Source organism: Cervus canadensis, chromosome 4 (assembly GCF_019320065.1).
Source record: "Cervus canadensis isolate Bull #8, Minnesota chromosome 4, ASM1932006v1, whole genome shotgun sequence".
NCBI classification, from domain to species: Eukaryota; Metazoa; Chordata; class Mammalia; order Artiodactyla; family Cervidae; genus Cervus; species Cervus canadensis.
In genome coordinates, this window is record NC_057389.1 from 14,531,473 (window position 1) to 14,558,477 (window position 27,005).

General features: G+C 41.1%; 1 long non-coding RNA gene across 15 annotated transcripts in view; it reads right to left on the bottom strand.

Annotated features, from left to right (window-relative positions):
• Positions 1–27,005, bottom strand: part of LOC122439514 — a 517,062-nt gene that overhangs the window by 76,806 nt on the left and 413,251 nt on the right. The window contains exon 5 of one of the 15 annotated variants that reach the window (XR_006268891.1): positions 20,140–20,228. The exons of the other annotated variants lie outside the window; for them this stretch is intronic. This is a non-coding gene — a long non-coding RNA (uncharacterized LOC122439514). Of the gene's footprint in view, positions 1–20,139; positions 20,229–27,005 lie in introns of those variants that run through there. 15 annotated transcript variants of the gene reach the window in all.

Here is a 27,005-nt window from a genome sequence, read left to right on the forward strand (position 1 = left end):
TTTTAAATTCTAGACATTTTCTAAGTATGGATAAGGATGGGTCCTCAATACCTGCTGAAAACTACCCGGCACGAGCTACCATTACCTTTGTATTGTGCTTCTACAAGGGAGCTGAGTATCCTCAAAGAAACCTGAGGCTCTGTTCTTAATCTCTTAGAAATGGGTCAGCCTGTTTGCTTGGCCTTGCTGCTCTCGGACTGTCTCTGATCCCGTCCCGTTCTCCACCTCTATGCCTTGTGCTTAGCAGAAGTACAGACACCGAAGAAGAGTTAAAAAAATCGAAATGTTTTGTATTTCAGCTCTTTTCTTGGTAAATTTCAGTGAATTTCCTCACTGCAAAGAAACATGGATCCTCTGTTATTCCGCAGAACATCATTAAACCTCCTCCCTGCCGTGTTTGAAGCCCACTGTCTCTTAGTATGCACAGCACAGGGCTCGGGGTTGCTGGGAGTACGTACTGGTTTAGAATTTCCAAGGGACTGAACTACATTTGAGGTTTATTTTTGCAGCTTGCCCAACTTCTAACTGGAGACTGTAATTTAGTTGGGTAGGAAATTGAACCCACTTCCCTTTAATCTCTCTCTGGTGAAGAGGCAAGACAGGGGTAGAATTAGATTGTGAGGACAAAGGGAAATTTCACTTTGCTCCATTCCTGGGAGAGCTGAGTACCTTACCCCGACTGAAGAGGAGAAAATGAACAAATGTTTAAACCTGAAGTGAGAACAGTATAAAAATGTTATGAAAAGGTATATACAAACAATAATTTCAAAGTAAAACTAAATCAGTGTTAGGGTATTTTTCCAGAGGGTTATATGACTTCTTGAATGGCAACTGTTTTCTCCTTGTTTTTACAAAATAAATCAATTTTACAGAAGCGTTGCTTCTGTTAATTCAGGAAGAATACCTTGGTATATAGAGAATAAAATTACACGTAGCTTTTATCTGCAGTTTTATTTTATTGATCTTTTAAAGCATTTCTTGATTATTTTTTGTGGTAAAAATAGGGTCAACTTCAAGCGAAATATGAATTAAAAAAATATTTTCCCACTCCAAAATCAATTGGCCTGTTGTTTTGGATTTTCAGCTGCGTCACTGCACCTCACTGAAATGTTTGCATGCATCTCTATTGCTCCACTCCCATAATTAATCACTTCCTTTTTGGTGATTCGGCATGGGACCTCACATTAGCTTGACATTTAATCTATTCCCAGCTCATGTTCTTCAGTTTTATCTACTGTCTTACATGTTCTTCACTGAAGTTTGTATTCATCATTCGGTCATTCCTTAGGCTCTGGCACTGGGATGGAAGAGGATATAATTGGCTGGTGGGAGTTTGGTGTGAGAGGAAAAAGTGAATATCTTTAGTTGCAAGGAGAGAAAAATAGAATACATAAGGACGTACTCCAAAGATTCAAGTCACTGGAAAGGGAGCTTTCCAATGTAAGCAAAGAGCTCTGATGATGATGTTTCCTTTCAGTTCAGTTCAGTCGCTCAGTCGTGCCTGACTCTTTGCGACCCCATGGACTGCAGCATGCCAGGCTTCTCTATCCATCACCAACTCCCGGAGCTTACTCAAACTCATGTCCATCAAGTCGGTGATGCCATCCAACCATCTCATCCTCTGTCATTCCCTTCTCCATCTGTCTTCAATCTTTCTCAGCATCAAGGTCTTTTCAAGTGAGTCAGCTCTTCACATTAGGTGGCCAAAGTATTGGAGTTTCAGCTTCAACATCAGTCCTTCCAATGAATATTCAGGACTGATTTCCTTTAGGATGGACTGGTTGGATGGTTGGATCTCCTTGCAGTCCAAGGGACTCTCAAGAGTCTTTTCCAACACCACAGTTCAAAAGCATCAAAGATGTTTCCTTAGGGGGCTAACATACTAGACAGAGTAGAAAGAGACTACACTGGCTGCTGATTTGCTTTGGTACAAATCAGGTTTTATAGTCTATAGATTTTTAGAAAAAGAATTGTTTTATTATGGAAGATTAAAGACAAATACAAAGTTAGAAAGAATAACATAATGAAATCACATGCTACCCATGGTCCAATGGAAACAGTTATTACTCTCCAGAGATCTCCTTTTCCTTCTAAACAGTGTCCCCAGCAGCTTCCCTTGGCTAAGTTTGAAGAGAATCAGGCCCTCCCTCAAACAAGAATAAGTGGCAACATTGCATATTCCTTCCCCAAATACTTTCATTAAAAGTGAATTATCTTATTCAAACGTTGCATATGTAAAGTGCACAAATCAGCTGTATAGCTTGATGACTTTTATAAGCTGGGCACACCTGCATAACCAACACACCTAGGTCAAGACACAGAATATAGCCAGTGCCCCAGAACACCCCACCCCATGCTTCCTTCACTACTGCCCCTCTGGAGATGAGTATTACATGGACTCTATCCCAGTACGTTAGTTTTGCCTGTTTTAGAACATTATATAGATGGCTGAATTGTGTAGTATGTACTACTTTGGGTTTCGCTTTTTTCAACATTGTGAGATTCATACACTTTGTGTAGTTTTATAGTTTATTCATCTTCATTACTTACAGTGTTCCACTGTCTGAATACATCACGATATACTTATCCACTCAACTGTTGATAGACATTTGGGTTGTTTTCAATTTGGGGTTATTATAAATGCTGCTACTATGAATATTCTTATGTACATTTCCTATATATGTCGATACCTAGGAATGGGATTGCAGTGTCATGGGTTTTGCTTATAATCAGTTTTAAAAAATACTGCCAAAGACTTTCCAACCGGGTTGTTTCTATTTATGCTTCCACCTGCAGTACATAAAAGTTCAAATTGTGTCAATCCTCACCAGGATTCAGTATTGTCAAGCTTTTAAATTTCAGTCATTCTGATGAGTGTGCAGAGATATCATATTATATTATTTTTACGTATCTCTGATGACTAATAAGGTTGAATAACTTTTCATGGTTTCTATCCTCTCTTATGTAAAACATCTTGTTGAATCCCTTACCCATTTGCTTTATCGGTTGGTGCACCTTTTTCTTATTGAAATAGAGGGGTTACCTATTTTTGATACATCTGGATCTTCTGTCAGACCATTTAAATTGCAAACATTTTACAAGTGGCTTGCCTTTTTACTATATTACTGCTGTTCTTTGATGAACAGGTTCGTTTTTTTTAATAGCTAGTACTTTTCATATCCTATTTAAAATTGTTTTGTTTATCCCAAAATAATCTCCCATGTTTTCCTCTAAAAGTTTTATGGTTTCTCACTTCATATGTAGATCTATAACATTTCAAATTGGTTTTTGCATATAGTAAAAGGTGGAGGTCGAGGTCCATTTCTTTTCTGTTAGGGATGTGCAATTAATTCAGCAGCATTTGCGTAATGATGATCTTTGCCCTCCTGTCCTGCAACATGATTTTTGTCATCGTTTATATGCACATGTGTGAGTCTGTTTCTTGACTATTTATGTTCCATTAGCCTATTTGTATATGATTATGCCTACACCACACTGTCATTATCACTTCATAATATGCCTTGAGAGTGCACACTGAATCTCCTCCAGCTTTACTCTTCTTCAAGACTGACTCTGAGCTGCTATCCCTGGCTGTTTGCATTTTACATGCATTTTGGATCAGCAAGCCAAAATGACAGTTTACACACACACACACATATCCCTCTGTTGAAATTTTGGTTGAAAATTGTTGAATATTTGGATCACGTGGGTAGTGGCCTATTGTCTTCTCTATATATAGCACGTGGGAGAGTCAGAAGAGAGAAGGCTGGAAGGTTCACCGGTCCAGGTAAGGAAGGTGAAATAGATCATGTTAGGTATTTTGAGCTTTGTTCCCAGAGCAATGAAAATCCACCTCCAGGTGATCTGATAATCACTGGTGATCCTTATCAGGCCCTCTCCAGTGGTAGGCTTGGTAAGGAGGCAGTTCTGCCCTGTGGACATCTGAAGCACATACATCCAAATGTCAACTCTTACGAAGTCTTGTCTTCAGCTGCATTTCCTTTTCATTACTGTCTAAAATGACATGGAAGTGACCTCCAGAGGTCATCAAGTCCATCTCAAAGGACTAGATTCTTTCTTATTCCCTTAGCCTCAGATTCACTGTTCCTGACTAAGTGGCACTAATAAGCTGCAGTCAGTTTAATTGCCTGTGTCTGTGTGACAGGAGTCTCGCCTCTAAGCCCAGCTGTGTGGAGAGAGCGTGGCATCTCCTAGAGGCTGAGGGCCACTATCTACGTGCTGTCACAGCCTGTCAGCAAACAGGAGGGCCTACATGTTGTTACTGACAGTCTTGGGACGGAAGAGGGGGCGAGGCTGGGAAGGGCAGGAAGGGAGAAGGATAGCACACAGCCAGAATCTTGTGTCTGACATCCCACCCAGCCAAGATTCTGCACGATCGTGTTGCTCTAACACACGATGCACCTCGGTGACCCAGGTGTATGGCTCACTTTTTACTATGGATTTGTGTACTGAGTGCATATTATTTACTATATATTATAGTATATATTATACATAACATAATTTTGGAAATGTTGTGAACTAGTCACAATCTGCATTACCAAGAGAACCACTCCCTTTGTATTAAATGAGCAGGGGATTCCCTGTGGTTGTTTATTACCCAACTTGCACATTTAAAAATGGCAGCCATCATATCCCATGAGTTTCTTTATCCATGGAAGAAGAGGGGCTTGACCTCAGAAAAACCTAACCCTTGGTACTCCCTAGTCACCATCAGGTCTGCCTCAACCTGGCTTAAAAAGCAAACTAGAAATTGTTACGCCTGTGAGTCTCTGTGGAAACCTAGATTTATGTTTGCAAGGGCAGGACAAGTATTTGTAGTTATACTCTCAAAACCTCACATTCCTTTACTCAATTTGTCCAGAGAGCTTTGGATAGCTGGGCATGTGTTATATAAACTAAAGGGGGCTTCCAGGAATTTTGTGAACCCAATTATTGGGCTGAGTTAAATTCTTCCAAGGTGAACTCTGTACAGAAGTGGTGGGTCTGATATTGATCCTATTCACCATTATATGCCCCCCTTCCCTCATGCCAAACTTCTCTTTGGTATCCTTGTTTTTTTTTCTGCCTGAAAATCTCAGTTTGTGCCATGCCCAAACATTGTAGAAGCTTCAGTAGAGTTGAGCCTCAAAAGGAGACAGAGGGGACTTGTCTTGCTTCTCTCCAAAAGGACATTATACTCTAGGTAAATTTATTAAACTTTTTCTAGTGGCAGGGAGAAATCTTTGTCAGCTCACAGAAGGTTCTGCTACATCCTTCCTCCAAGATAACAGTTACCACTTACTTCTTGTATTTGAATAATAACTCCAAATAACTCTAATAAATGAAGCTTTTTCCAACAAAGATCTATTTTAAGGAACATGCTATCTTCATCTAGAAACAACTATCTGATGACTTCTCTAGATTAAAAGAAACACTACATCTCACTGAGCACTCTGCAATATGTAAATCACTTGACAAAGTGCCTTGTTCATATCCAGTCCTCAAAAAATGGCAGTCACTATTAGGCTGCTATTATATTGAGGTCTTGTATTTTTCCACATTGAAAATACATTGTTGGATGTTAACAAAAATAAGAAAATGGTTCATCAATGTTCCTTGCAAATACTCAGTTTTTTGACTGCTGCTTTTTTATTCTGGATATTATTAGATACTGTTGTACTCATGACTTCTCATCACTCAGGAAGAAATATCTGTTTGTAATAGAATACTGAATTCACAGAAAAGTGAAAGTCGCTCAGTCATGTCCGACTCTTTGTGACCCCATAGACTATACAGTCTATGGAATTCTCCAGGCCAGAATACTGAAGTGGGTTATAGCTCCCTTCTCCGGGGGTTCTTCCCAATCCAGGAATCGAACTGGGATCTCCTGCATTGCAGGTGGATTCTTTACCAGCTGAGACACCAGGGAATCCTCGAAGATTAATCACTTCAACCCTGGGTTAGACTATTGAATCAAAGGCAGTCCTTCCCATAACACATTGAATTAGCAAACAGTTTTCTCAAAGGAATTATTTTTCCTAACTCTACTTGGTTCTTTTCTGAAGCATAAAGTTGATGATTAATTACAGTAACAGGTGATATTTTTAGTCATGTGTCCAACTGTATTAAAATTTTATGAGTTAGTCATACTCTATAAGATTCTCGTAAGTAAAGTTACATAAAAACAAAAAGGAAGAAGTTATTAACAATGAGTGGAATGCTAGAGAAAAATCTTGCATAAAAGTGTTTGCAGGACTTCCCTCATGGTGCAATGGATAAGAATCTGTGTGCCAATGCAGGGGACACAGGTTTGATTCCTCGTCTAGGAAGATTCCACATGCCTTAGAGAATCTAAGCTGACGCACCACAACTACTTATCCAGCACTCTAGAGCTTCTGAGCTGCAGCTACTGAGCCTGTGAGCTGCAACTACTGAAGCCCATGTGCCCTAGAGCTCATGCTTTGCAACAAGAGAAGCCACTGCCATGAGCAGCCCAAGCACCACAACTAAGAGTAGCCCCCACTCACTGCAACTAGGGAAAGCCCACACAAAGCAACAAAGACCCAGTGCAGCCAGAAATAAAATAAATAAAAACTATTTTAAAGGGGTTTGCATTTTTTGTTCCTAATGTATTATGCCATATACCTTAATCTTCTATTCAACACGATGTGTTCAGTGCCATTTCCAGATGCCATCCAGATTCATAGTGATGGCAGAATATAAATTAAGTTTCATTCACACGCTTTCAAAAGCCATACTCCAAAATTAAATCTTTAATCTGCTCTTGGCCAAGTACTTTCTACAGGAGGAATGTTTGTGTTATAGTTTGGAATAAGGTTCAGGTTAAGGCAGTGATATACAAGGAAAGGTCAGAGGCCATCCAGAGCCTTCTAAAAGTAGCTTAAACTTTGTGGTTTATTCTAGATTTGTTTCCCAGGTGGCTCAGTGGTAAAGAATCTGCCTGCAATGAAGGAGACGTAGGTTCAATCCCTGGATCAAGTAGATCTTTGATTTAGGAGTCCTTTGTTCTACAAGATCTGAAGCCTGATTCAGTGTCTAAAAATAGATCTGTCTCACAGACCAACTCACAGTGACCCAAACTGTTGAGATACTAATGGCTAAGAACCTGTTAGCTAATATATTAATTTACAATGAGACTACAATTGATGTAGGGTATGAAACAGTCAGCAGCAGATACATATGAGCCTCTAAATGATGCTCAGAAAGCACGGAATTAGGAAATAGTGATTTAATTCTATGTTTAATGACTTCCTTGTGTGTGAAGTCAAGGGGGCCTTAGGAAGCATTACTATAAACAGAACTAGTGGAGCTGATGAAATTCCAGTTGAGCTGTTTAAAATCCTAGATGACGATGCTGTGAAAGTGCTGCACTCATTATGCCTGCACATTTGGAAAACTCAGCAGTGGCCACAGGACTGGAAAAAGTCAGTTTTCATTCCAATCCCAAAGAAAGGCAATGCCAAAGAATCTTCAAACTATTGTACAATTGCACTCATTTCATATGCTAGCAAGGTAATACTCAAAATCCTTTGAGCTATGCTTCCAGAGTACGTGAACTGAAAATGTCCAGATGTTCAAGCTGGATTTAGAAAAGGCAGAGGAACCAGAGATCAAATTGCCAACACCTGCTGGATCATACAAAAAGCAAGGAGTTTCAGAAAAACATCTACCTCTGCTTTATTGACTACACCAAAGCCTTTGACTGTGTGGATCACAAAAAACTGTGTAAAATTCTTCAAGACATGGGAATACCAGACCACCTTACCTGTCTCCTGAGAAACCTGTATGCAGGTCAAGAAACAACAGTTAGAACCGCAAATGGAACAATGGACTGATTCATAATTGGGAAAGGAGTATGACAAAGCTCTATATTGTCACCCTGCTTATTTAACTTCTACACTGAGTAGATCATGCAGAGTGAAATGCTGGGCTGGATGAATCACAAGCTGGAATCAAGATTGCCAGAAGAAATATCAACATCCTCGGATATGCAGATGATAACTACTCTAATGGAAGGAAGGGAAGAGGAACTAAAGAGCCTCTTGATGAAAGTGAAAGAGAAGAGTGAAAAAGCTGGCTTAAAACTCAACATTCAAACAATGAAGATCACGGCATCTGGTCCCATCACTGCATGGCAAATAGAAGGAGAAAAAGTGGAAGCAATGACAGATTTTATTTTGGGGGGCCCCAAAATCACTGCAGACAGTGACTGTAGCCATGAAACTAAAAGACACTTGCTCCTTGGAAGGAAAACTATGACAACCCTAGACAACATATTAAAAAGCAAAGAGATTACTTTGCCAACAAAGGTCCATATAGTCAAAGCTATAGTTTTTCCAGTAGTCATGTATGGATGTGAGAACTGAACCAGAAAGAAGGCTGAGCACTGAAGAATTGATGCTTTCAAACTGTGGTGCTGGAGAAGACTCTTGTGAGTCCCTTGGACTGCAAGGAGATCAAATCAGTCAATCCTAAAGGAGATTAATCCTGATTAATCATTGGAAGGACTGTTGCTGAAGCTCTAATACTTTGGCAACCTGATGTAAAGAGCCAACTTAATGGAAAAGACCCTGATACTTGGAAAGATTGAAGGGAAAATAAAGGGGCGGCAGAGGATAAGATGGTTAGATAGCATCACTGAGTCAGACATGAATCTGAGCAAACTCCGGGAAACAGTGGAAGACAGAGGAGCCTGGGCCTACTACAGTCCACGGGGCCACAGTGAGTCGGACATGACTTAGTGACTAAACAACAACATTAATGTTATGATGCTATGACGATATGATGTACTAATTTATATAAACAAATCTGCATTCTCTAACCTCTACGGAGAATTTTAGGAGTATTCCCCATGATTTACTATGTTAAGAGAATAGACCATTGTTATACAGTAGTTTTAAAGTATAGTATTAGCCTTCTGGTAGAGAGGCCCAATCTCATTTTACAGAACTGTCTAGCATATTACAGATGTTTAGCATTCCTGGCCCCTAATGAGATCTCAGTGATGTTCCCCAATCATTACAGCAGCCAAAAGTAGTCTCAGATACTTTCAGGGTTCCACTTTCCCTGCCTCAACTCTAGCTGAGATCCACAAGTTTAATGGAAAGAATCAAGAACTTAAAAATCTCCACCTTGTGCATGGTATGCCCACTTTTTGATTGGCTTTTTTTCTGAGATTATACGACCTGTGCTTCTCTTTTCTTAGAGAATCTCTCAGAGGCCCACATCATAGATTAGGTAAGATACCAATGTACTTCAATTGGAGGCCACCTGGGGACCGCGGAAGAGTCCTGGGGGAGGATCCAAGTTGGCTTTATCAAAGCAGTGAAGTTCTGTAAATTTTTTAGGTGCAGAAACTGTCTCCAATAGATCCTACACGGAACTGCAGTGTAATCTACAGACGAAAGTGAGCTACTCTGGTGGAAATGGTGATGGGGTAGAGGGGAGGTTCTGCTTGTTCAACTTCCCTGGCACTCCTTGAGGCAGTTCACAGGATAACTGCATGAACCCCTAGGGCCCTGAGGAACACAGTCTGAAAAATTCTGGTCGCAAAGAGTTGGACACGATTGAGTGGCTGAACTGAACTGGGAATTTTATTGACAGTACAGAATAGGGGTAGGAGGATTGTGAGAAATGGGTTGCACTAATTGGCAGAGCAGAAGTAGGAAAATCCTTGGTCTGTGGCCATAAAAACAATGATGAGTCTCTTTACTTCAGTTCAGTTCAGTCGTTCAGTCATGTCTGAGTCTTTGCAACCCCATGGACTGCAGCACGCCAGGCCTCCCTGTCCATCACCAACTCCTAGGGTTTACTCAAACTCATGTCCATTGAGTCAGTGATCCAACCAGTTCATCCTCTGTCATCCCTGTCTTCTCCTGCCTTCAATCTTTCCCAGCATCAGGGTCTTTTCAAATGAGTCAGTTCTTCACATCAGGTGTCCAAAGTATTGGAGTTTCAGCTTCAGCATCAGTCCTTCCAATGAACACCCAGGATTGATCTCCTTTAGGATGGACGAGTTGGATCTCTTTGCAGTCCAAGGGACTCTCAAGAGTCTTCTCCAACACCACAGTTCAAAAGCATCAATTCTTTGACTCTCAGCTTTCTTTATAGTCCAACTCCCACATCCATATATAACTACTGGAAAAACTATAGCTTTGACTAGATGGACCTTTGTTGGCAAAGTAATATCTCTGCTTTTTAATATGCTGTCTAGGTTAGTCATAACTTTTTTTCCAAGGAGCAAGCGTCTTCTAATTTCATGGCTGCAGTCACCATCTGCAGTGATTTTGGAGCCCAAGAAAATAAAGTCAGCCACTGTTTCCCCTGTTTCCCCATCTATTTGCCATGAAGTTATGGGACCAGATGCCATGATCTGAGTTTTCTGAATATTAAGTTTTAAACCAACTTTTTCACTCTCCTCTTTCACTTTCATCAAGAGGATCTTTAGTTCCTCTTCGCTTTCTGCCATAAGGGTGGTACCATCTGCATATCTGAGGTTATTGATATTTCTTTCTGCAATCTTGACTCCAGCTTGTGCTTCATCAAGTCTGGCATTTTGTATGATGTACTCTACATTTAAGTTAAATAAGCAAGGTGACAATACACAGCCTTGATATACTCCTTTCCCAATTTGGAACCAGTCTTTTGTTCCATGTCCAGTTCTAACTGTTGCTTCTTGAGCTGCATACAGATTTCTCAAGAGGCAGGTTAGGTGATCTGGTATTCCCATCTCTTTAAGAATTTTCCAGAGTTTGTTGTGGTCCGCACAATCAAAGTCTTTGGCATAGTCAATAAGGCAGAAATAGATGTTTTTCTGGAACTCTCTTTCTTTTTTTATAATCCAACAGATGTTGGCAATTTTATCTCTGGTTCCTCTGCCTTTTCTAAATCCAGCTTGAACATCTGGAAGTTCACAGTTCACATACTGTTGAAGCCTAGCTTGGAGAATTTTGAGCATTATTTGCTAGCATATAAGATGAGTGCAATTGTACAGTAGTTTGAGCAATCTTTGGCATTGTCTTTCTTTGGGATTGGAATGAAAACTAACCTTTTCCAATCCTGTGGCCACTGCTGAGTTTTCCAAATTTGCTGGCCTATTGAGTGCAGCACTTTCACAGCATCATCTTTCAGGATTTGAAATAGCTCAACTGGAATTCCATCACCTCCACTAGCTTTGTTCATAGTGATTTTCCTAAGGCCCCGTTGACTTTGCATTCCAGAATGTCTGGCTCTAGTTTGGTGATCACACCATCGTGATTATCTGGGTCATGAAGATCTTTTTTGTACAGTTCTTCTGTGTATTCTTGCCATCTCTTCTTAATATCTTCTGCTTCCATTAGGTCCATACCATTTCTGTCTTTTACTGAGCCCATCTTTGCATGAAACGTTCCCTTGGTATCTCCAATTTTCTTGAAGAGATCTCTAGACTTTCCCATTCTATAGTTTTCCTCTCTTTTTTTCATTGATCCCGGAGGAAGGCTTTCTTATCTCTCCTTGCTATTCTTTGAAACTTTGCATTCCAAAGGTTATATCTCTCCTTTTCTCTTTTGCATTTTGCTTCTCTTCTATTCACAGCTATTCATAAGGCCTCCTCAGACAATTATTTTGCCTTTTTGCATTTCTTTTTCTTGGGGATGGTCTTGATCCCTGCCTCCTGTACAATGTCATGAACCTCCATCCACAGTTCTTCAGGCACTCTGTCTATCAGATCTAATCCCTTGAGTGTATTTGTCACTTCCACTGTATAATTGTAAGGGATTTGATTTAGATCATACCTGAATGGTCTAGTGGTTTTCCCTACTTTCTTCAATTTAAGTCTGAATTTGGCAATAAGGAGTTCATGATCTGAGCCATAGTCAGCTCTCAGTCTTGTTTATGCTGACTGTATAGAGCTACTCCATCTTTGGCTGCAAAGAATATAATCAATCTGATTTTGGTATTGACCATCTCATGATGTCCATGTGTAGAGTTGTCTCTTGTGTTGTTGGAAGAGGGTGTTTGCTATGACCAGTGCATTCTATTGGAAAAACTCTGTTAGCCTTTGCCCTGCTTCATTCTGTACTCCAAGGCCAAATTTGTCTGTTAGTCCAGGTATCACTTGACTTCCTACTTTTATATTCCAGTCCCCGATGGTGAAAAGGATATCTTTGGGGTGTTAGTTCTAGAAGGTCTTGTAGGTCTTCATAGAACTGTTCAACTTCAGCTTCTTCAGCATTGCTGGTTGGGGCAAAGACTTGGATTACTGTGATATTGAATGGTTTGCCTTGGAAATGAACAGAGATCATTCTGTCATTTTTGAGATTGCATCCAAGAACTGTACTTCAGACTCTTTTGTTGACTATATGGCTACTCCATTTCTTCTAAGGAATTCTTGCCCACAGTAGTAGATATAATGGTAATCTGAGTTAAATTCACCCATTCCAGTCCATTTTAGTTTGTGGATTCCTAAAATGTCAATGTTCACTCTTGCCATCTCCTGTTTGACCACTTCCAATTTGCCTTGATTCATGGACCTAACATTCCAGGTTCCTATGCAATATTGCTCTTTAAAGCATTGGACTTTACTTCCATCACCAGTCACATCCACAACTGGGTGTTGTTTTTGCTTTGGCTCCGTCTCTTCATTCTTTCTGGAGTTATTTCTCCACTGATCTCCAATAGCATATTGGGCAACTACTGACCTGGGGTATTTATCTTTCAGTGTCATATCTTTTTGCCTTTTCATACTGTTCATGGGTTCTCAAGGCAAGAATACTGAAGTGGTTTTTCATTCCCTTCTCCAGTGGACCACAATTTGTTAGAACTCTCCACCATGAGCTGTCCATCTTGGGTGGCCACACAGGGCATGGCTCATAGTTTCACTGAGTTAGACAAGGCTGTGGTCCATGTGATCAGATTGGTTAGTTTCCTGTGATTATGGTTTTCAGTTCTGTCCTCCTTCTGATGGAGAAGGATACTAGGCTTATGGAAGCTTCCTGATGGGAGAGACTAACTGATGAGTCTGATAAGAGACTGATGAGTCTCTTAGCCCTACCTTAATATCACAGGCTCATCAGATTCATTTTTCAAGCCCCGAGTATCTTGAGGGCCAGAAATATTCTCCAATCAAGAAGAAAATTTATTCTCTTTTTCTCCTTAAATCATATGTGTTAGAAAAAGAAACTTAGAAAACTCAGTTAAACTCAAATGGTAAACCTATCAATAAAAAAATGAGAATCATGAATGGTGGAGAAGTCCAGGCTTATCATTATTTAGTATCAATTTACCATCTGTTCCAGACTGAGTAACCCATCTGGTGTCTACTGCCAACAAGTATCAACACATCTTCCAGATGCCTCTGCTGAGCATAATTATGAAAGCTTGTACTTGATTTAAAAGCAGATGTAGAAGGGCAGAGTATACATGTTTCACTACAACTGAAATTCTGATGGCTTCACTTTTCAGACAACTCTAATCTGCTCATACAAAATCATTAGCTGGACTGAAAGTGTCTTTAAGAGTAACAACAGACATGTGTTGGGGAAACTTAACAGTTGTGAATATGAGCAAAGCTATTGGTAATGGTAACCATAGGCATATGAGATGAATATGCTCAAAGAAATTCCAGCCCTGTATGACACACAGAGAATCTTGGTAATGTAGAAAGATCGACAAGAGTCCTCAAACGCATGTAACAGGCTTATTAAACATGCATTTATGCAGATTCTTTGAAGCTTGGAGCATAAGAAGATGGACACAGCACTAACAGAATTGTCAGTAAGCTTACAGTCTGCCCCAAATAAAGTCTGGCATTGACTTCATACCAGCAGTCAAGAAGTTGCATGGTGTAAATAGAACATAGCACTGGACTTGAGTCCACATGATGTGGGTGTGAGTTTTGACTCTGCACTTTACCAGTTGTCTGATTTTGGCAAGTTACTTGACCTCTCTAAACTTGTTTTCTCAATTTGCAAGTGTTGTCACAAGAATCCCGACAGCTGTTTGTAAACTACAAATCAAGACAGAGTTGTTTCATATCTTTTAGAACAAGTCAGATACAAAAGGATTTTGCTATCAGTAAAAAGAAATGTATTTTTTAAAATAACTAAAATGTTATTTAATCAAAAGAAAAAATAGTGAAGATCAAATTTAAATCAAACAACAGATGCAAAAACAGAAAAATTTTCATGGGGAAGAAGTCAGAATAATTATTTTATAAATCCTCAAATTGATCATTTTTAATTCAACTTTTTTCTTCCTAATTAACCTCGCCTTTGCAAAAATGACCAGGTTAACATACAGTAAGAGTTTAATTCAATCAATATTAATGAGCATTTACTACATATAAAGTTCAGTGCTAGACATTACAGAGGAGGTAAGACTGATAATCATGCTGTAAACACTGTCACAGTTACCTCACTTGTCGGTAGTCAGCACACATCCTTACAGCTGATGCTTGTTCCGTGCTGATTTTGAGGATATGCTCTGAATACAAATATGGACAAAACATAGTCCCTCTTAGCCTTTGTCCACATCTTAGGTCATCTCAGTTTTCCAAATGCACAGTTGGTACATAGCACTACTTAAAGTATAGATAGTTGAAGTGCTAGTTAGGTTTGACCAATGTGCTAACTGATTCATTGGCTGACAACAGGAGTTTGGCCATTTGAATCTAACTTTGTATTTTACAAACAAATCTAAGTTTGTATTTTATTGGGGAATCTGTGGCTTCTTATCTTGACCCACAGTTTCTTTAGAGATGTTTTCATTTTCTTGACTGTTTATAATAGTTTCTACTTATTGTGTGTGTTATGTGTGTGTAAGTCGCTCATTTGTGTCCAACTCTTTGCAACCCTATAGACTGTAGCTCGCCAGGGTCCTCTGTCCATGGAATTCTCCAGGCAAGAATACTGGAGCAGATTGCCATTCCCTTCTCCAGGGGATCTTCCTGGCCAGGAATCGAACCCATGTCTCCTGCATTGCAGGCAGATTCCTTACCACTTGAGCTACAGGGAAGTCCTTTTCTATTTATTATTAAACATCAAATATGTACTTATTAAACATCAAATACCAGATGATATACTAAAGTCATCCTTATTATCTATAAATCATGGCTCTGAACCCTCTAAGGGTCATCCAAACCAAAACAGATTGAAGCACAGTTCTAGAAGAGGGGTGAGGGAATGACAGGCAATTCTCATCACCCTATTCTATTATATAAGGCCCTTATTATACATGGGCACTGAATGGAGGGCTTTCATCCATTGCTTCATGTAATTTGGTGGCTTAAACGAATTTCTTATCCTCCTTATAGACAACCTTGCAACTCTGGTTCAATGACAACTAACCATGTGCTAGCCTGTGCTAACCTTTATGAGTCCTAGTTTTTCTCATTTCCTTCTCTTCCTCTCTAGTACTAGCAGGATTGTGTTTGACAGATCATATTGACAGATTGCTTCCAGGGGATATTTTTAGCACTATGGATAAGAAAATCTCCAGCAAAGGTCAGATCCTTCTGTTTTAATTAAATTGCAGTAGAGAGAGATTATATCATAAGGGTGGCCAGTCAGCTAACTCTACAGCAATATACACAAAGCCATCACAAGTCTCCTTCGTTAGCATGAGTGCGTAAGAATGACGTGGGCACCAGGGCCAGGTTTTAATTTAAAATGAGGCTCAATAATTACTTAGAGTTTTCTTCAAAATTGTTGTCAAGGGATATTTAATAAGGTTTTGCAGATCCACAGTGACTGTGATTATTACTTTTTATTGGTATGATATTTTATTACTTCCCCTTCAGACATGAGTAGGCAATTTTTAACCAGTAGGATTTTATCTTTAGTCACTGAAGGCCACTAATTTAAATCCTTTCAAAAGTATTTTTCCACTTATTTACCTTTTCATGTATTCTGCAGATGGGAAAATTGTTTGAGTTCATCTTGAAATCAAATACCAAAGAGAATATTAAAGACTGTTCCTGAAATGTTATGGCTATGAGGGGGTTGAAATATTGCTGCTTTGTAAATATATACAAACATTCTCACTTATGATACCTCTGCTTCTTATTGGACCCCAAGCAGGCCATAACCCAGCTCCATAGACGATTCAGCTCAAACTGCCTTTTAGACAGAGTGGGCAATAAAGAATTTTTACATTGGTTTCCTTGGGTTACAAATTGGGTATCAGCATATTTACTCAAAAGGCCAGAAGATATTGTCAAAACCACGTTTAATGGATGTAAAAGTAGGCTCTGATCTGATTTAGAATCACCTGTCATTTGGCTCTTGCAGATTCACAGTAAGTTTGATTTTGTGAGCAAAGAGAGAAGCCGTTGAGCAGAATATGACAAACAAGAATTGGATATTGACTGTGTGAAAACAAGACAGCTACAGTTAGTGACTCTTGGTGATTATTCCTTCTCATGAGGAGTTCCTTTTTCTCCAGACTAGAGTGTCTTCTTAAATGGAATACACAGCACATTCAGGAGAGGACTAGAAAGGGGGGCAGGGGAAGAGACAGCATGAATCAAAATGTAAATCTATTTGCCCTTTTCTACTTATTAAAGATAGTGAGGAGGATCCCAACATCCCTTCACTGCTTCCTTCGTACACATTCTTTTTTCTGGTTGAGAGCTCTCTCTCCACGTGCCAGTTCAGCTGTAGGCCTCCCTCTGGCAACGACTATGAGGGGTATCCATTAGTGCCAATGAATTCAGCTCCAGTGACTGTCTTGTTCTCTAGAAGGCTATTTGTGGTCTAAATCTGGCCCCCCTTTAACTGCCATCCTCATTGCTTCTTCCCCTTGATGTCCATAGCACCTGATAGAGCTGTTCCCACTATCTGCATGTGCTTGCCACCCTTTAATCAGCTCTCTTCTAATTTAGCTCATTCCTGTTCCATTTCGCTGAAACTGCTTTCCAAAGGTCACTGGTTGCATCTCCTTGAACCATGACCATAGAGACTCCTTGTCCTTCCTACTAGATGCTCTACTCTTGGTTTCCATGGCACCAAACACCGGCTTTTCTTCCTGCCTCTTTAAGCACTTCCTGGGCCTTTATGAAGTTCTGTCCTCTGCCCATGTCTTGTACGGAATGGCTCAGAGTTCATTCCCAGGCTGTCTTCTCACTTTCTCTGGATGATCTTATCCAATTGCCTAACTGCACCTCCTACGACTGTAAATGTCAATATTTCCAGATCTCTAACTTCACTTCAGCCTACTGCTGGAGTAACTCAATCCACTGATGCGATGGCCTACAAGTCGGATCAACTTAGATATATTCGTAGGCACTAAAAAGTCAACCTGCCCAGAATAGGATTCATCCTGTCCCTTTCAATCCCAACCATTTCAACACATGGTGTTCTTTATCCATCATGATGTACAGCAGTTTACTAGGATAAACCTGGATTCCTCTGTACCTCATTTCTATATTCAATTCCCTTCTCCCCATTTCCATTGAACTACCTCAGTCCAGGCCACCAAATTTCCCTGCCTGGACTCCCCAGTGACTTTCCTAATTTTTCTAACTCCTGCCTTAATTCTCTGCAAACCATGCTCCACACTGCAGCCAGAGTCAACTTACTTCTCTGCACATCTGATGGTGGGTTTTTTTCTCACTTAAAACTATTAATGTCTTTCTAAAGGTCTTAGGATCAAATGCAGCTGTGTAACATGACCTACACTTGCCTGGTTGTTCCTCTGGCTTCTTAATTCTCTAGCCCCTTCTGATAAACCCAGCATCCACCCTCTCCAAAAAGTTCTCCCCCAGAGCTTGGCTGGTCCTTATCTAGGGCTAGCTGCCCCCACTGCCTGGACTGCTCCTGCCTTCCTCTTCACCTAGTAATTGGATTTTCTCCCTTTAGACCTCAGCTGTATTTGCCCTCTTATAATTTCTTGTAATTTCCCTCCCCGCTCCAAAATATCTAAGAGTGTTTGGCTCATGGTAGTTACTCAGTATATCTTATATCAATGATTGAATAAATTTCAAAGGCTAACTTCACAGCAACCTTTCCCTCAAATATTTTCACTATGCACACTTACTTTCAAAAAAGATCTGTTGAATTAGTGTTGCTAAGTTGATTGTCTGGTAGTTTAATTAAATAGACAATCAAATCCAGAAGCAGCCACTAATGATATGAGTCCTTCTAGCAACGCTGAGTTTTCAATGCACCATGTACATGAGGTCTCCAAGTCACCTGGGAAGAGACTCCACCAGGAGGATGTCAGGCTCCAGGCTCCTAAATGCAGCCTCCTCCCAGGTGACTTGGGGACCTGACCTGGGTTCTGTAGACAGGTACCCTGCTCTGTGCATCCTGCCAGTGCACACTTCTCACTTCTTCAATTTCTGCTACGGTTCAGTTGCCTCAGTTACATCCAATTGACATCACAGTTCCCTTTTCATCTCCTTTATCTCTATCACCAGCCAAGCCTTGTGTACCACTTCACGTGTTCAACTGGTTCTATCAAGGATGCTGTAAGAACTAGTCCTTACCCCTGATTTGATAAGGAAGAGACTGAAGCTTGTGATCATAAAGCTATGCAGTGGCCGAGCTGGGTTCTCACTCCAACTCATTTTATGCTTTCCGGAGAGAAGAGTCTTCTTAATACATCTTTGTCACCAGTCATGTGCAGGACATAAAGTAAGTACTCAGTAAATGCTTATTGGATAAATGTCAGTAAATAAATTAAGATGTTAGAAACAAGAAAGAGTGTTCTTTTCCACTTTATGTTAATCTGTTTAAGTGTAGTTTCTTAATGACTCTATATATGTATATTAAGCACAGTCATACTCAAATAATTAACCAGATGAAACATCAAAGACAGAAATGGTATGAAGGCTCATCTTGACCAATAGAGTAAGGCCCAAAGACCTTCCAGAAAACCAAGGACAGATTGTGACAAGATGATTAGAAACAATGGGACAATTTTCACTTTGCAGTTAAATCCTATAATTTTACCAATATACATTTGTATCAAATGTGCTTCACTTCAACTGATGTATAATATTTAAGATGTATAAATTTGATGTGGGGTAAAATGAGGCATAAAATGCACTCAGTTTTTATTCTATTAGTTTTTCATAGAGAAGAATTACACAAATATTTCATTTATTAGGGATACTATTGGTTTTCCAGTAGTCATATATGGATGTTGAGAATTAGACCATAAAGAAGGCTGAGCGCTGAAGAACTGATGCTTTTGAACTGTGGTGCTGGAGAAGACTCTTTAGAGTCCCTTGGACTGCAAGGATCAAACCAGCCAATCCTAAAGGAAATCAATCCTGAATATTCACTGGAAGGACTGATGCTGAAGCTGAAGCTCCAATACTTTGGCTACCTGATGCAAAAAGCTGACTCATTGGAAAAGACCCTGATGCTGGGAAAGACTGAAGACAGGAGGTGAAGGGGGATAAGATGGTTGTATGGCATCACCCACTCAATGGACATGAGTTTGAGTAAACTCCAGGAGATGGTGAAGGACAGGGAAACCTGGTGTGCTGCAGTCCATGGGGTTGCAAAGAGTCGGACATGACTTAGCCACTGAACAATAACAACAAAATTGGTTTCTACTGGGACCTTGTTAGGATAGATAATATACTCACTTACTTAGACATAAGAGCATGAGAAGGGGATTCATACTTTATTTTGATAAAGCAAATTGCAATAAGTTATAAAATGGTGAACTTTTAGAAAATACAAATGATTTAAGTTTCTTAAAAAGAAAAGTGAGATATTTGCCTAGAGTCATCAATTATCTGGAAAATATATCACTGCTTAAAAAGAAATACTTCAATTAGCAGCATGAATCAGGGGCATAAAAATGGGTGTGTGAACATTTGTGTCTCTGGGTAGCATGAGCTCTCTCGTCTCACTGCCTTAGAGTCTAGTTATCATCTCCAGCCTCTGAGCCTGAAGGTGCCTTCTTACATGGTTTGTGTGATGAGGAAAATCTACAAGCCCTCCTATCCTCCCACTTTCTCATCCTCTCTGATGCTCTCTATCCTCATTTTAGAACCCTTGATTATATGTTCAAATTTGGCATTTGCAACCTGGATAATTGAATCACATTGGGGACAGAAAATGAATATTCTCACCTGCAAAGGACTAGGAAGAGAAGACATGCAGATTTTTGTATCAGCATCTCTTAAAATAGCCCAGCGGTGGCACTGAGAGCATGTATAGCCTGTACCATCAACCCAGGAACACTGGGCACCATCGCTGGATGTTGCAGCGCTACGGGTCAAAATACAATGGTGACTACTGTCAAAATAATTGCTGATAATGTGAGTGAAAGCAAATTGTCAAGGTGGTTGTCAAAGTTTTCCAAGAAGTAACTATTTTGTAAGAAGGCGTCACAAAGGCACAACTTAACCTAGGTTGATGGATCCATTTGGAAAATAAAAAGAAGAAATGAATGGGCCACATATAGACAGAGCCAGTCTAGAGAGCCTCATACTGTGTGTATGTGTGCCTATATCTCTAGCACTCTCTCCCCATATATCTATGTATTTACTCCCTGATGTAAATTATCAAAAATCTGATTAAACTGGAAGGACAAATATCCTGCCAAGATTATGGCAATCTTGCAAATTTTCAGCAGACTTTGTACATGTTTGCCTTATGAAACATAAAAAGCAGTCTTTTGAATTTGCTAATTCTGTGAAACTTCCATTTTTGGTTTTTTTTTTTTTTTGCTCACTTATTGATCTACCAGTTACCAGATCAACAGCTGTGAAGGAAATAGAGATTGATGTCTAGCTGGGATATTTGGACTTAATTAAAAGAGCGCTAAGAATAGACTTTCTTTTTAGCTGTCTACATCATGACTGGTATTGATATGGCTTCTTTCTACACTAAGATTGGTCCACTTATTATTAGACAACTGTGAAGTGTATGTGCAGGAGGATGTGTTAAGAGTGTGCATGTGTGCTTGAATGAAAGAGGAAAGAAATGTATTATATTGCACAACTATCTTCCTGCTGATTGGAAGTTGGACTAATTTGCCATGAATATCAGGACTGTCCCACAGGATACTCATGTGGATAGCCTTTCAGGTTAAGCATAGAGAATGGGCTAGCCAAGGAAGTGATGTCTTTGAAATGCATTTATAACTTTCTTGGAGCTTCCATTTAAAATGTTCCAAGTGTTTGGAAAAATAAAAAAAAAAAAACAAAAAACAAGAAATAAAGAGGTAGAGTGATACTGCTCTGCCCTGGCTTTAAAAATTTCTGAGCATAGCTCTAGCTAAAACATCTTTCTGGATAATTCCTAGCATCATTTCAGAAGTGTTGCTGAGATGATGGTGAGTGGTCAACTTGGCATCAGATAACCATGACATTCTTTCAAGTGAACAATTGTTAAGAAATAAACAAGTGATGCAAGCAAGCATGAACATGGAGAAAAATGAGTTTAGTGCTATCTGAAAATAAAAACAAAAACCCTTGGCATGAAAAAGATCAATAAAAATAAATTTTAATGCAAAATGTAGTTGCATGTTAAATTTACTCACTCTAACCCTAAATGTGTACCTAAAGGACCAGCTTTCTTATTTTCTATGGTAGAAGTGATTTTCCTTATGAGGTTCCCATCAGCAGGGAGAAGACTTGCCAATAATATAGTATTTTACTTTCTTCTAAATGTTCAATCACAAGTGAAGAAGGGCTGAAATCGCCTCTTTTGGAAACTACCTTTTCCTGATCAAAATAAAGCAACAAAATTCTGGTATATGAAGGGAAACGAACCGTGACCCTATGGCAGGGGCAGCTGGACTCTTAGACCCACTGACTGTACGCTGGATCCTCAACTCTCTCTACTGTTCTGTTCTCTTCCTGCACTGCTGACATTTAAGCTGCAACTGGTTCCATCTGGTCATTCGAGAAGATGAGCTGCCCCCTACTCTTGGGAGTTGTAGTCCTAGAAACCTCCCGTTTCACAATCTTTTTAGCAGCAACCTCTTATTTCACCCCCAATCCTTGGCCCATCCATGTCCCCTCATTTGAGGGCATGGGGACTTTCAGGATCCCTCCTGCCACTCACGGACCCAGTAATTTGCCCAGTGATCTGTGTGGTCAATAGGGAACCCCCTGACCCACTACTGCCGCTCCTTGCTCACCCACAAACCCCAGGGCACTCAGCCACTCTGATCGGCTTTGCAGCGTTTGCTCATTATTTAACAAGAAAAGCAGCTGGGTCTGCTAAAGTTAGTATCCAGGTTCCTTTCTTATGCATTGGTGTGAGATGGAAAGAAGAATATCCAAAGATTTTCGTTATTTATGACTTCCTGCAACAAGAGCTGGGGCTTAATCTTAGTGGGATTTAGAGATTTCAGCTCCTCAGGGGCAGCAGGAGAAAAGCAGCATGGTGACAAATACTTTTGAATTCATTTCAGATGAAGATGCTACTGTGAGGGGTAAAGATGGGGAGGCGTGGTCCCAGCCCCTGTCCTCAGCTACTCACCCTAGTCTTCATTTCCCCAAAGGCTGAGATGAGGGTTTACTCTGGCAGACCCACCACTGGCCAGGAAGAAACATCAGATTCTGGGCAATCAGAATGACCAAGGGGCTCTGGGAGATAACAGAAAGGGTGTACAGATGTACAGGCAGTCCCAAGTGAAAGAAGACTGTAGTCAGGAAGAGGGGGGTGGAACAGCGTTTGAAAGGCGGTTCAAAGGACGAATCCCTCTCGTGGATCACAGCCTTGTCACAGCAAAGGGGCCTGCAGAACTCAAAGGAAGTTATGAGTCATGCTGTGCGGAGGCCACCCCACGTGGATGGGTCAGAGTGGAGAGTTCTATCAAAACATGGTCCACCGGAGAAGGGAACGGCAAACCACTATAGTATTCTTGCCATGAGAACCCCATGAATAGTATGAAAAGGAAAAAAGATATGACACCAGAAGATGACCTGAGCTCTTTAAAATCCTAAAAGATGATGCTGTTAAAGCGCTACACTCAGTATGTCCGCAGATTTGGAAAACTCAGCAGTGGTCACAGGACTGGAAAAGGTCAGTTTTCATTCCAGTCACAAAGAAGGGCAATGCCAAAGATTGTACAAACTACCGCACAATGGCACTCATTTGACATGCTAGCACCATTATGCTCAAAATCCTTCAAGCTAGGCTTCAATAGTACAAGAATCAAGAACTTCCACATGTACAACTTGGATTTAGAAAAGGCAGAGGGACCAGAGATAAAATTGCCAACATTCATTGGATCATAGAGAAAGCAAGGGAATTCCAGAAAAACATCTACTTCTGCTTCATTGACTATGCAAAAGCTTTTGACTGTGTGGATCACAACAAACTGTGGAAAATTCTTAAATAGATGGGAACACCAGACCACTTTACCTGCCTCCTGAGAAACCTGTATGCAGGTCAAGAAGCAACAGTTAGAACCAGACATGGAACAATGGACCAGTTTAAAGTTGGGAAAGGAGTACATCAAGGCTGTATATTTTCATCCTGCTTATTTAACTTATACACAGAGTACATCATGCAAAATGTTGGGCTGCATGAATTACAAGCTGGAATCAAGACTGCCAGGAGAAATATCAACAACCTCAGATACACTGATGATGCCACTCTAATGGCAGAAAGTTAAGAGGAACTAAAGAGCCTCTTGATAAGGGTGAAAGAGGGGAGTGAAAAAAGCTGGCTTAAAACCCAACATTCAAAAAACTAAGATCATGGCATCCAGCCCATCACTTAATGGCAAAAGGGGAAGAAGTGGAAACAGTGACAGATTTTATTTTCTTGGGCTCCAAAACCACTGTGGATGATTACTGTAGCCATGAAATTCAAAGACTCTTGCTCCTTGGAAGCAAAGCTACGACAAATCTTAGACAGCATATTAAAAATCAGAGACATCACTTTCTTGACAAAGCTATGGTTTTTCTGGTAGTCAGGTATGGATACAGTCTTCCCTATAGCTCAAACGGTAAAGAATCTGCCTGCCATGCAGGAGGCCAGGGTTCAATCCCTGGGTTTGGAAGTTCCTCTTGAGAAGGGAATGGCAATCCACTCCAGTATCCATGCCTGGAGAATTCCATGGACAGAGAAACCTGGTGGGCTACAGTCTGTGGGGTCACAAAGAGTCAGACACTAACTGACTGACAGTAACTAACACACACACACACACACACTGGTATGGATGTGAGAGTTGGGCAATAGAGAAGGCTGAATGCTGAAGAATTGATGCCTTCAAATCATGGTGTTGGATAAGACTCTTGAGAGTCCGTTGGACTGCAAGGAGATCAAACCAGCCAATCCTGAATGAAATCATCTCTGAATATTTATTGGAAGGACTGCTGCTGAAGCTTCAATGCTTTGATCACCTGATGTGAAGAGCCAACTTATTGGAAAAGACCCTGATGCTGGGAAAGACTGAGGGCAGGAGCAGAAGAGGGCAACGGAGGATGAGATGGTTGGATGGCATCACCAACGCAATGGTTTTGAATCTGAGCAAACTCCAGGAGAATGGAGGACAGAGGAGCCTGGCAAGCTACAGTCCACGGGGTGGCAAAGACACGGACACAATTTAACAACTGAACAACAACAAAAGGAGGAACTACCTGTGGGGTCTGTTCTCAGGGAATCAAAGCTGTATTTAGGGCTTCCTCTGGGGGCAGGGGCAGAGGTGGGCTCCTGACCATCTCCCCCACATGGGGAGTGAACGTCTGATGCCTTTGACCGAGAGCACCAGCCAAGAGGCAGAGGACTGGCAAGGCCTTGTCTCCACTTCTCGTCTTCTTGTCCAACAGCACAGTTCCTCTTGTTGCTATCGTTTTTAAAACAGGCCCAGAAGGGCGAAATATCACAGTCGTCTCATTCCACAAGGCAGTTTGGCATCATCCAGAAGACCCATGTCTGGTCTCAGTGTCTGCACTATCTCCTCATGGGGAGGCATTTCCTGAGAACAAGACCCTAACCAGACACCAGGGTGGTTCCTCTTCTTAAATTCAACCCCCACCTCCCACTTCCTGACCACAGTCCTCTTCCCTTCCCTCAGGTACTTCCTGGACATCCTTTCTGTGATCTCAGAGTCCCTTGGCCATTCTGGTTGCCCAGCATATGAAGCCTCTTCCTATGTTTGGGGGAGTTTCTTGGTAAGAATAACAGCCTCTTCTCATGTCAGAAGTTTAAAAAACAAAACAAAACATAGCCAGTTATGCAGACTTTCTTGCAAGCTCGAATTCAGGCCCATGACAGGGGCCCCAAGACATCAAGACCTCTTGCCCAGACTTTGAGTTGGGAGGTGACGCAAGTTGTAATTAGCAAGGAAGTTCAGCAGGGGAACCTCCCCAGGCCCCCAGAAGCATGGCTTGCGGGGTGGCTTCTGGTGCCTGGTGGGGTCAGGGCTCAGCAGCGGTGGCAGTGGCTGCCTCACTCGTCAGTTCTGCATCCTGATTTGGACCTTCTTCCCAACAATGCAGCCCTATGTGGTTCTTTAGGTCTGGAAAAGTCTGTGAGCTTGCTCAGAACATTTGAATACTTTCCTTTTCTGCTTAAAACAGCCAAAGTTGGTTTCTGATTATATCCCCAAGCCCCAAATTATATATATGTGTGTGTGTGTGTACATATATATATATATATATATATATTAATAACTTTGTTCTTTAGTCACTAAGTCGTGTCCAACTCTTTTGCAACACCATGGACTGTAACCTGCCAGGCTCCTCTGTCCGTGGGATTTCCCAGACAAGAACACTGGGGTGGGTTGCCATTTCCTTCTCCAGACCTACAGCTTACTGGACCTTTTATGATTCAACCACTACTTTACTTCCTAGATTCATCTCGTAGTGTGACTTCCCACCGCATATGCTGCAATTTAAACATAGAGTATTTCATCTTGCTAGCTCTTTCTTACTTCCAGATCTATAGAAACACTCTTCCTTCCTTCCACCTGGAAAACCCCTCTGCGCCCTCTGCACTTACTTATCCTCTGAGTCTCAGCTTTGGCACCACCATCACGGGGACAGCTTCTATGGCAGAATCTGCTAGTTCCCCTCCTCCCTCTATGTCATTAACAGAACTGTGATCTTGTGCAGACTGGTGTGGGCCCAATTAGTGATGGTCACCTCCTTAGCCTCTCTGAAACTATGAACGGCTATGTGACTCAGTCCTTGTCAATGAGCTCCAAATAGAAGCTGGTCAGGTGGGGTCTCCAGGACATGAAGGGTCAGACCCAGTCCACAGATGCCCTTTCCCTGTTCCTTCCCCTTTTACTTGTAATGCAGACCTGATGTCCAGCTTTGAAATATTTTGAGGCCATAAGAACCATAGTAGAGGAGAAGGAACTGATTTCCTGGCATGGTTGCACCAGATGTGGACTGCCTACCTCCAATTTCCTGTTAAGTAATACAAATAAATCTCTCGTTAGGCCACTGTTGTCAGACTTCGGAGCAACTCTGAGTCCCTCAGGCACTCTGACTAGGTACTCTTTTGAGTTGTTTTCACAGCATCCTTTATTCCCCCTATGGATTTCCTATTTACTTATCTGTATCTTCACTTTCAATGGTAAGCTCCATGAGGACAATGACTAGAGTGGGTTGAGTTGTGTTCCCTCAAAGTTATATTCTAATCCTAACCTCCAGCACCGGTGGATTGGGATCTTATTTGTAGCTCAGCTGGTAAAGAATCCACCTGCAATGCAGGAGACCTGGGTTCAATCCCTGGGTTGGGAAGATCCCCTGGAGAAGGGAAAGGCTATCCACTCCAGTATTCTGGCCTGGAGAATTCCCTGGACACAGTCCATGCGGGTCGCAAAGAATCGGAAACGACTGAGTGACTTTCACTTGGAAATAGGATCTGTGTAGATGTAATCAAATTAAGAGGAATCTCACTGGCTTAGAGTCCTAAATGCAGTGACTGGGGTCTGTGCAAGAGAACAAAGAGGAAGGCTTGGCTACAAAGACACATACAGGGGAGCAGGGCAGGTGATGATGGAAGCAGAGACTGGGGTTAAGCTGCCACAAGCCAAGGAACACCCAGAGCCTCAAGAAGCTGGAAGAGATG